The 12239-nt window shown below is 38.3% G+C and overlaps 1 protein-coding gene across 1 annotated transcript in view; it reads left to right on the top strand.

Moving 5' to 3' along the window:
• LOC121521345 (dihydropyrimidinase-related protein 5-like) overlaps nucleotides 1-12239 on the top strand; it is a 31161-nt gene that overhangs the window by 1500 nt on the left and 17422 nt on the right. The window lies entirely within an intron of this gene.

The raw sequence follows: 12239 nt of genomic DNA on the forward strand, positions 1-12239 counted from the left end.
CTGTCATCATTGCAGGTGGCTCATGTAGAAATGATTATTGTTGATAAGGTGGCATATTGCAACCATCATCTTGGAGTGCAGGATAATATTGGCAGCAAGCTGCTGCAGAAACATGTTAAAACTGCGTTGGATCCTTCATTTCTAACACAAAATTTTGCATTTACTGAAGGGGCATACCAGTGGTGGCCTTTCTCTTGTGCATGGATAGGGACTGTATATGGATTAAAAGAAAAACAGTCAACAAACATGCTTGCGAGACTGTAAATGTACCTGGGTTGCCCACCAGAATATGGTCTGTGTTTGAGATCTGTCTGTGTGTAAGTTCTATTAACACATTCATCCTAAAAGTGAAGAAATTGTAGGTAGGTGCAGAAAAAGATCTTTTAATTGAAAATATTCTGATTTGCTGTTGTGGGACAGTAGTATCACTCACTTGCACCTAAGCTGGCATTTACTGTACAAAATGAAATTGTCCTTATGACCAAAAATTCTCTTAACAGATATCTGCATGGAAATGCATCCTACAATCATCTCTTAGAGTTTATTAATGAAAACTCATTTCTCATCTCTGAAGTTGATAGCTAGTCTATAAACCAGGGGTGCCCAAATTTTTTTCAGTGAAGGGCCAAAAATGAATTGGGGTGGAGGGTCGCGGGCCAAAACTACGCATTCATGTTGCAGGGCATTAAATTGAATATGCCTATAGCATAATTGTGCAAAATAATAACTCATACAAAGTAATTTTGAAAATGATTAACACTATTCTTTACTGTTTCACAGCATGAATTTACTCAACAGCGCCACCCTACCGCCAATGTAACACAATGTTAATTTGTGGTCAGGAGAGGAAGTGCAACAATAAATAAATATTGAAAGAAATATTTAGACTGCTGGCAGTGGGAAATTAATAATAATTGGAGAAAAAAAAATTCGAACATGGGCAGCGGGCCAAAAATAATAGCTCGTGGGCCAAAGTTGGCCCGCAGGCCCCAAATTGGACAGCCCTGCCACAAACAGTGTAATGGAAAAAAGTTTTCATGGCCAAAAACCCATGATACTTTCTGCAAGCTAAACCGGAAGTCTCAAGAAGCATCCCATCATCACCAGGGGCTTTATCTTCATCTGATGGTGGTGCAATCCAAGATTAGAGTGTAGTGTAATTAGGAAAAAAACATTATTTTGAAAAATGGTGACATGTTGATTCAGTAATAAGGGTTCAGACTAGGGATGCACAATATTATCAGCCAGATATCAAAATTTTTGCAGATATTTACATCTGATATTTTGGCCATGCATATCAGCATATCTCAAGTGTAAAATTTGTCCAAATTAGTGGAGTTTTAGGCTGAACCAACAGACCTATGTAAGTTGAGATGTTTTTCTTTATTCATTCTCATTCTCATTCTTTAAACTTTAAGGTGTGTTTTAAGAAAAAAATGTAGTTTCTTTTTTCATCCTCAAACCTAAAATTGTGTTAAAAGGACAGAATTTTTAGTTATGTAAAACATTTAAATATCGGAATCGATATCGGTATCGGCTAAAATACAATATCATGCATCCCTAGTTCAGACCTCTTTTGAAGAATATTTGTAATTTCACATGCATGTGGTGATTGTAATGCTGATGATTTGTAATGCTCAAGCTATTTTCTTGATCAAAGGACTTTATTAATGGTCAAACTTGCAATCAGTTAATTTTCTGTCAGTTAACCAATTGATTAGTAAAGAATCATTTTACTTGTACTTCTGGATTTACCTTTGGTTAGTGTTTTAGAAGGATGTTTATGTTTTGCATGCAAGCAACTGCATGCTTGATCTTAATTTTTTAGAAACAAGTAAAATTGTTGAATACTAAAGCAGTTACCCTCTGAAATCAAAAGGGGACAGCTACTGAGGAGCATAAATGTGCCTCATAGAACATTTTCGCTTTGATTTGGAATGTTTGCAAAGATAATATTGAGCACACAAGTGCAACAAAAGAAGTACCTCAATGACTTCTTCCATTGGTATGCGACAGTGAAAGGGAAGACAAGCCAAAGATGAATTAATAAAGGATGTCTGTCTTTCACAAAGATATACAATTACAGGGTGATCAGATTCCATGTAGAGAGAGAGGGATGCCCCTAATCCTGTGAGTGATGGCCTAGTTAGTTATGGGACCGCTGTTGTTATTGTGTGTTTATCTGTGTATGATTCACTAATGGCTTATTCATCCATGAACCTCCAGTAGCACCCACAACTCTTAAAAACCCCATACTTTGCGTGTGTGTGTGTGTGTGTGTGGGGGGGGGGGGGGGGGGTGTGTGTGTGTGTGTGTGTGTGAGTGCTTGAGTGTTTAAGTGTGCGTTAATATCTATTTTTGTCTCAAATCGGTTGTAAAGTGGTCTGATGCACGTTTGTTCTGGCTTTTTAAATAGCTCTAAACTTCTCACACACATTTGCTCACACATATTCAAGGTAACACACATACATATATCCACTCTTGCACACATACGCACACAGCACACTGTCCCTCCCAACAGATCAAGCAGGAGTCAGCAGCTGTCTACTCCCTTCTTCTCACTTACAGCACGCATCAACACACACATACATACATTTGTCTGCCACACATGAAGCTCACACTTGCCTGCAAACGAACATTTGAGGTCAGCAGCCTATGTCACATTTAAAACTGATCATGCAGGAAGGGTTTAATCTTTTCCTTTTTTTGGCATCAGCTGCATCTCTGTCTCTGCTAAGAAGATTACGACGTGCTTATAACTTATTTCCGTTTTAATACTTTTTTTCTCTAGGGATGCCTTTAATGTAGTTGGGTTTTACGTCAAACAGGAATGACCACTTTAAAGTTATGTAAGTGAAGACAATTTAGAAGAATTCTGCAATGAAAAACTGAAGTGTCTTTTAATACTTCATATGCAACTTGGCCAGTGAACTGTAGGCAACAAAAGAAAACCAAAGGGTCAACTTCTATGACATAAACCACATTTGTTATCCAGTTTTATTTGCTTTTAGGTCACATTTTTGTATCAACACTTGTGGTTATTTTTGGTCAGGGTCCAACCAATATTGTGTTTTTTAGGGCAGAAACAGATACTGATTTTTATTCGACAAATAACCAATAGGGTCTTGCAGATGACATCACACCACAGTGGAGAACTCCAGATGAGAGTGATATTAGCATAGAGAAAAATGCTCATGCAGTGTTTTGTACTGTTTACAATGATGCTGACTGTTCAAAGTGTGAAAAATGACAAAATTCCTAAGCTACTCCTGTGTTCCGAAAATGGTGACACGTCAGCCAAAAAAAAAAAAAAAAAAATTAAAAGCTCACAGAAAAACAGCAGCAGGGGCCTCCATCTAAAAGCCTGGACAAACATGTATGGTCTGTTTCCACAAAGCTGTCAGACTTGGTTCAGTACAGTGTGCCAAGGTTTAGCATGGTAAATTCTGATTTTGTGTGTGTTTCCACAGCTCTTTGTGATAGAAAAGCCATCTCTTTTTAGAGGAATTGATCATTTGGCTGAGCTCACTAAGAGACGGTCTTTTGGCTCCTAAAAAGCTCTTCACTTGGTTCGAGTTTGCCTCTCTAAATGTGGATTAAATATCAACAAAACTGTAGGAAAGAAAACTGGTGCACAAACAGAACCTAGCTGCTGTGGTTCACATGAGAGAGCCGTTTTGTAGAACAGACTTGTTTGTCAATGACATCATTTCTCAGCTTCCCACTCAGCAAGTTTTATTTTGTCTATAGTATTTCAGTGTTTCTGTTAAAAGTATGTTTATTAAAAACAATGGTGACAAACTGTTGAAGGGGTGTAGCTATCCTCTTAGCTCAGTATAAGACTCCTCAAGACTTCTTGTCTCCTTTCATCTGGTTAAACCACGCTAGGAGGTCTGCAGGACTGAGTAGTTAGAGATATTCATGTCCTCCACACCAGGTAAATCAGTTTAACCGGGGAAAAGTCACATTTTTGTAAAGTGTAGGGATTGTACTTAATGTATGTAGAATTTTTTCTGGTTGGGGCATACAGGTCCATTTAAAGGGTTAAAGCTTTAAAGCACTAACTTGCTGTTCCCATTTATTTCAGCTGTTGGCTCTGACTCGCTTCCTGCCCCCCATCTAGCATTCATACGTTATCGGGATCACATGACTGCAAACAACATATATTTACTAGTCTTCAGACTAATCAGGGTGCTTTTTCACAGCAGGACACACCTACCTGTTCACACCCATTCACCCTACATTCACATAGTAATGGTGAAGGCTGCTATGCGTTCATATTCATTTATACACTTTCACACACCACTGTTGAGGCAGTGGCAGCAACTTGAGGTTAAGTCTTGCCTAAGGATATGACGGCATGTGACAGTAGGAGCTGGGGATTGAACCCACACCCTTCCAGATACAAAATTCTACTGAGCCACAGTTGCCAACGTCTAGCCAATTAGATATTATTGTGGGCAGGACATCAGGTGAGATTGTGGAGAGTGAGAATAAAACCAGAAGAGAAGACACACCTTTCAGTGAAGCCAAAGTAGCACACATACTTAGATTTATAGCAGCTATGTAGAGAGTGTAGTTTGCTCCACATAATTTAGCTAATTTCAAGAAAAACAGAGCTATAAAAGCAATGCCTTCATTAATTTATGCGGTATTGAAAAACATCAGTGCTTTATTTTTCCACTAGCTGGCCACTTTGTTTAAATGTCCTTTAGCTTACTACATGACCTCCTCTGCCTGCAGCATTCCAATACACTAATGATGAATAAATACCTTGTACAATCCCCACAGAAAATACAGAACTATGAAAACTCAGTGATGAACCATAATTTTAGCCCTTAATGCAAATAAATCCTTATTGTCACTGTTTATTCAGAAATGTTGCATTAAATCCAATTACTGTCTCTTTGTCAAAGTGTTAAAACTGAGGCTTTAGCCGTTTAACTTTCATAATACAGCTCATGTACTCCTCAGCTTCACTGCTGTTATGCTTTACTCTGATCATTCTTTCATTGTCTTAACAGCATTTATGTCATTGTTTTAAAGTGGGCAATAAAAGCATAAAGAAATGCAGATTTTGAAGTTGTTAAAGCAGTTGTTACTTGAATATTTGTCTGGCTGGCTAATGAAATTCCTGTGCAAATTTTAATGCTACAATGAAATCGAAGAAGAGAACGGTGCACCCTGATTATTCTTCCTGCTCCACAATCACCATAAATTAAGCTTTGCATTTTTTCAACCAGTAATTAAAAATTACAGAAATAGGACTTTTTAAGAACACATGAGGGAATCCTTAAGTAGCTAGGGGCAAACCTTCAGAGATCTTAAGGCTTACCCTAAAAATATCTCGAGGAAATCCTTGGTGTAATTTTTTTCCTAATGAATTTTGCAATTGAAATAAAGGCTAACCCCAGCCTGCGCCACTTTACTCAAACTGATTGATCAGTATTGTTTATGGGGTAGAAATTATACCTAAAATATAATCAGTCATGTTGGTTGTACGACCTTCATGCTATGAAGTGGTGACATTGGGCTAACGAGAGATCAGTAGTCTGGACTTAATCTGCCTGCTGCTCCTCATTCATTATTAATCAGCACCCCCATTAAAAACTGTCTGTATGAGGAGAGGGGGGAAGTCAGGGTGTGTCACTGTGTGTAAGTGTCATCATAGTGTGTGTTTGTGCAATTGGGAACTGATTGTGTAGGTGTGTATCTAAAGTACAAATGTATGCATGTGAATGTTGTGCTGAAGCAGCTGGTCACAGGGTGAGTGAGAAATGCTGCCTAGAGTGTCACTGTTGGTCTCTCTCTCCTCCTGTCTGTCGCACTCGCTATGACAAAGCAGAAAGTGAACGCACACACGCTTGGATGCAGTTAATCATGAGAATACACAAACACCAAGATAACAGAGTCAAGGAGTTAACAATAAACCTTCTCTATTGAATTTGACCTACAGCTGAAGTTTTAAGTTCTAAGAAAAAGCAAACTTCCTTCTAAGCTTTAAAACATTTCCAACACGTGGATAATTTTCAACATCATATTTTAGAGGTGGCACAATCTTCATTGTTTTATTGATCCATGGATCATAGAGTGCTGAAGCTTGAAAAGCTACAGGGGCGTCGGTGTAGCTCAGTGGGTAAAGCAGGCGCCCATGAGCAGAAGCTATAGGGCTCAATGCACTGGTCAGTGGTCACAGGATCAGTTACTGATCTTGGAATATGTTGGGTGCATGTCTTCCAAAGTTCTTTCTCCCCTCATTTCCTGTTTCTCGTCAGCTATTCTATCAAGTAAAGGCAAAAATGCCCTAAAAATAAGCTTTAATAAAAGACTTCAGATCCTCAGTAACATTTTTGAGTGAAAGCTTCCATGAGCAAACTAAAGAGAAGGGACTGTCTGAACTTAACAATTGTATTAATGTTGCAAACGTATTAGTGAAGTCTAGATCAGTGGTTCTCAACTGGTGAGTCTTGACCAAAAAGTGGGTTGCAAAGCCCTATCTAGTGGGTTGCAGATGTGTGTCTGCCAAAAATTGTGCTAATTTGTCGTTGAAACTCTAAAAACATGCTTGTTTTGTCCTGTTTCTTTGTTTGGTCTCATCTGTATGAGGTCCAAGCTTGACAGTTTTGTTTGAAATAAATCTGATTGATGAAAAATATCTAAAATTTGGGTCGCAATTCTTTTTGAGGAGTTGGTAATGGGTTCTGAGACTCGACCAGTTGAGAACCACTTGTCTAGATGCTGGGCTGGAGTTCTCCTGCTTTTTGTGGAAATTAAGAATAAGAAATTACCCAATATTGGGTGCTTTTGGACTTAGTTGTTGCTGTGGTAGTAAAGCAAATATGGAGATATCATTTAATTACCTCCGCCAAGGAGGATGTGTGATCGGGTGGGCTTGTTCGTTTGTTATTTTAATGGTTAGTTTGTTTGTTTGTTTATTAGCAACATAACTCAAAAAGTCATTGGACAGATTTTCATGAAATTTTCAGGAAGTGTCAGAAACGGCATAAGGAAGAACTGATTAGATTTTGGGACTGATCTGGGTCACCGTCTGGATCCAGGATTTTTTTTAAAGGATTCTTTACTCTTGGGAGATAGGGCTAAGGGCGGAGGTCTGCACTGTTACCACTTTACACCAGGAGATGGCGGACATGAGCAGCTTCAATCCCAGCAGCATGTTTTGGGTGTGTTTCTGTTCAAAGTTTTGGAGTTTATAGAGTTTGAAAGACACACACCCAGTCGAGGAAACAAGTCGGGGCGTAACAGAGAGAAAGACAGCGATTTGTAGCGAGAATACTCACAATGCTGAGAGGAGTAGAGGAATATTCACCCTCTGCCATGACTCTCAGTCATCTGGTGAGACCATGGGTGCTTCCGCCATGACTGTCCACACGTAGCGAAGTCAGTGCTGTACCTCACCGTGTCTCCAACCCACCGGGGAAGGAGTAATTGGCGAATTAGATTTTGGGAGTGATCCGTATCACTGTCTGGATCCAGGAATGTTTTTAAAGGATTCTTCACTATTGGAAAATAGGACTAATGGCAGAGGCCTGCGCTCTCTGAGTGCTTTTCTAGTTTTACTTTAACATTGTTGACGTCTTAAATCTGGTATTATAACAGTGTAGTTTATATCTGGATAAAATCCCCTTATATATGATTAGAATCCATAATAAATAGCCAGGGCACTAAATGGCATATACACAGTTACCTTGTCCTTATCAGACTTTCATTTTTTAAACCCTGCCCCAGTGTCTTCTTTCACATAGACCATCTGTTCCATGTTTTAATGTGAACAGAGAAAACTATCATTAAAGTTGACTCTAAGAATTTATCACTTTTGCTTTTATGGACACATGTGTCTACTGTGTCGCAGTGATGCAAGTGCAGCCACTAAGCCAACCCAAAGAAACAGCTGTGCACTCCTCACATCACCTCACACTAACATCATGCTGCATGGCATTGCATCACACTGCATCACAATGCATCATGTCTCGTCACACTTCATAGTGCCTCATGATGCCCTATATCTTACCTCTAATCACCTCATGTTGGATCAAACCTTATGTCAACTTGCATCAATTCAACTTGCCCCACATCTTCTGTTAAATAAATTTTTGTAGAAGGAAAGAAAAGTGTTGAGTGAAACGTGTTGAGTGAAAAGATGGAGATTGATGTTAAGTAAGGGAAACTGCAGGTAACCAGAGTATCAACCACTGATGTCATGCCCCAAATTAGATGCACAAAAAGTACATTCAGTATTGGCCACATACAAGGATAGGGGCTCTATTATGTCTGTTCTGTCTTAAACAGATAGAGGGCTAACTGTGTCATGCGTAGTAAAGGTGTGGCTGTCCAGAATGTGAGTTATATAAGTTGACTTTAATTTCCTCCGGCTTACAGTCCTCACAGAGACACAATGCTCTCAGTGTCCATTGCAGAAGTCTGTTTAGTCAGCGTTTCTGCTCCCACACACACAGTTAGTTGTGTGGGGTTTGCAAGGACTAGAAAACAGTGACAACAGCAGTCTCGAAATTTGAGAAATAGAGGTCATGAATTTCATGTAGACAGCGTGCTATCCATTCTACTTTGTCCGACAACTCCATTTCTTTTTCTCCTGTTTCCCCTCATGCCTTTTGTTCTGCAAATCACTAATCAAATTAAAACTACTAAAGCAATGCCTTTTAGGATATTAAACAAAATAACAGCTGAGAAAACAGTGGATAGACCATGTCAAATTGATGTAGGCTATATGATTGATTGATGTCAACAAAGCATTTTTTTTGTCTTTGCCAGAAGCAGGGTTGAATCTTTTATTTTCTGTTTCATCTTTGACCACATCTGGATTTAATGCCAGCAGAACACTGATTTAGATATAGATTGTTTTGTGTGTGGATTAAGTAAAGAGTTCAGTATGAGTCTTTCCTTTGTTTAACTGTCATTCCTGCTGGCATGCCTCCTTCATGTACAGTTTCATCTATATTTAAAGTAATCACACGTGGTTCATCAGTATGTAGAAGAAATTTTACTTTGGCTTGGTGTTTTTCTGCATTTGATCATAAAGGGCAGCAATTATACAAAACTGGGGCTGTCTTGTATTTTCTGAAGCATTGTCTTTTGCTGCGTTTAATGGCTGAACTAAATTGTTAAACAGCAGCCCAGTGCCCTAATACTCAGTGTAGCTGTGTTTTAGGCCACTGGACTACTGGACTACAAAAGTGGTCTGGGCTCTTTGTGGAAATATAAGTTATGCAGAAAATATTTGCAAATAAAGAAACTAGATCAAATCTGAGATCTGTTAGTTTAAACTGTTTGATTGTTTTTTTGTCTGTAGATTAGGTTATTTGGCACAGATGATTTTCCATGCAGTAATGCAAGCATACAAATTCCCTGGTTTGAAATATTCCCATGGTGCTAACAGCCTCTTCAGGCAGATATTATAAGATGCATATTGGAAGCAATAAGAAGTTGGAAAAGTTTGAATCGCAACAGGACTAAGAAAGGTTTTTGTCAACAGTACAGTACAGCCTTTGTTTATTAGGGTTCTTGGCTGAGGAAAGAAAAATGTTTTTACACATAATGTCCTGATGGGGGCACTGTAATTAAAGGTCAGAGGGTCAGTCTTGTTAGGTTTATTTGCAAGAGTGATGAAAAAAAACGGTTTTTTTACCTTATACCTCCTGTTTTCTGTATTGCGCTATAGTTTAACTTAAAGAAGCCAGTTAGTGTCGGTATTTTAGCATGCTTCACCATACTCTGCCATGCAATTGTTCATGTGCCTGACTGTGTGTGCATGTGTGCCGGCTCTTCTACTAAAGCACTCCAGTTCCCATCTCCTGGGAAACCAATCTTTTATTCTGGCTGCCAGGCCTTTAGGGCACTGCTTTCCATACTGCAACCCCCACCACCCTTCCCCATGTTTGCCACGGTCACTTTATTCTTCATCTTAGCACAATCAATCCCTTCATTTCTTCTCTCTTTCTTCTATAAGTTCTTCATCTCTGTTTCAGCCCTCATTTTCCCCCTCAGTCCTCTCTAGAGATTGACTGGAGTCTGATTCACTGCCAAAAGATTTCTGTTTAGACATTAGGCTGTAAGGCTTATGGCATGCCAGTGAAGCTAAACAGTATGTATATTTGGTCAGAAATAACTGGCTTGCTCTATATGTAAAAAGAAGTTAAAATAAAGCAATGAAAGACCAAGCATGGACGATTTAGTGTAAAGAAAGTTGACATGAAATCCAAAACCTGCTGTATTCCTTCAAACAGAGGATTTTTTCCCCTCGCCATTTCCCCATTAAAATCCCATCTGATTGGCCGTTGTATAAATTTCAGGCTCCAGATCTTTCCTCTCCTCATTATTCTGTCGCTCCCCTCCTCTCTCCTCTCCTGCCTCTCTCCATTCTCCTCCATCTCTTTGAGTTGATTCTGTGTGACTGGGAGGCCATTGTGTCCCCCCATCAAACACATTGCGTACAGCCATCCATGCAGAATACACACATACACACCGAGGGAAGCTCTCAGTTTGTTCAATCTATTAGACCTGCTCAAGTTGCATTTTCAATAAACTTCAAAAAGTATGACATTGATTTCAGCTACATGTGTGTCATGTATGATACAAATTTTTAATGTTTGTAGTAGTGCTGAAACAAATTGTTATTTTTATGGTTGATATCTTTTCAGCTAATTAAGCAGCTTCTAAACACCAAGTGAATATTATGCAGTGTCTTGTCATGTACATAACCCAAGATTATTCTAATTCATATGCAAGTAATAATACTATATAAATAACCAACAAAGATCAATTAAAACACTGGATAAGCCAGGCAAAACTTCATTACTTTTTAGAACCATGAATGCAATAACATTGTTTATGCTAATGAAATATAGAGTTGGAAAAAAAACTAGCACCTATTTCATAAGAAGGGTGCTTTGAAGAGGAATTAGGGCATCACAGTACTGAAATGTGTAATTAAGACAATGTTCAGGAGTTTGCCTGCAATCTTTGATCATTTAAAACAAAAATGATCCAATATTTGGTGCCTAAAATGTATTTATTTTTGTGTCCCTTATAATTTTGTTTGAATATTATATCACAGTGTAAAATCCTGGTGTTTTGACAACCCTAATACAAAACAAAAAACCATATTGCAGATTTTTAAGATCAATACTACAAATATGTCATAAATACTCAAACCATATGCCATGTTAATGCAACAGTACACAGCCAACTCTTTTGAACACAGTATAAGGAACCTCTATTGACACAAAACAAAACTGTAGTGTATAAACATTTAAAATCACATGCTCACATACACTCAATGTGGCAGGAACTGTTTAGTTACCAGCACAACCAGAAATTACCATTGCCAGAAGTAATCATTATCTTTGGAAAGCTGGGGGAGGGGGCAAGATGCTCTCTGAAATGCCACCAGGCATTTGTTTTAAAATGTGCTTATTGTGCAACAAACTGTGTAGTACAAATGCATGAAATTAAGGTTAATTAGATCTATGTTTTTTTTTTATTAAAACCCTGTTGGGCCTTCAAAATATCAAGCCGTGTCTTCAAAATATATCATGCTTTAGATGTTTATGAAATTCAGTGCTGTAGCCAGCAGTTAGTTTTATCATTAATTGTGCTTTCAAACACTGTTTTGACTTCAGATTTCAATACATGTAAGAAAAATTCATTAAAGATTACCAAAGACTAAGCTGCATGGTTTTGTCAAAACAACTATTCAAAACTCCCTAATATCTTTCCTGCTACAAATTATATTAAAAGGCTGAAATTCTTACATTGTGACATCAGTAAAGGTTTCAATAATGTTTAATTGTGTTACTTCAAGTTAGTTGTATCCATTAGTTTCTCTAAGCTCACCTCTGTAAACAGAAAAAAATATTTAGTTTCTTCAATATTAAGTGGGTTAATAGCAAAACAGGGAAATAAAGGTCATCTTACAGCAGGTTTCTTCTTTCACAAAGTTTGTGACATAGGTCAGACTACTTTTCAGCAGTCCTTGCTAAGTCAGAAGATGTGTCATCTACTCGCTGATACTGTAATAGATTTTTAAATTATACATCATCTGCTCAACTCTTAATATTTCATGGGCTGAGCTGACACACTTAAAGCTTGCAGGAAGTTTTCTGCCTCTCGGGACGAAAAGACAGAATGTGTGTCAGACAGCGTAACTCAGCAGATAATACAGACTGAACAGACTGCTGTAATTATGGACAATTGTCCCCTTG

This window comes from Cheilinus undulatus, linkage group 14, assembly GCF_018320785.1.
Source record: "Cheilinus undulatus linkage group 14, ASM1832078v1, whole genome shotgun sequence".
NCBI classification, from domain to species: Eukaryota; Metazoa; Chordata; class Actinopteri; order Labriformes; family Labridae; genus Cheilinus; species Cheilinus undulatus.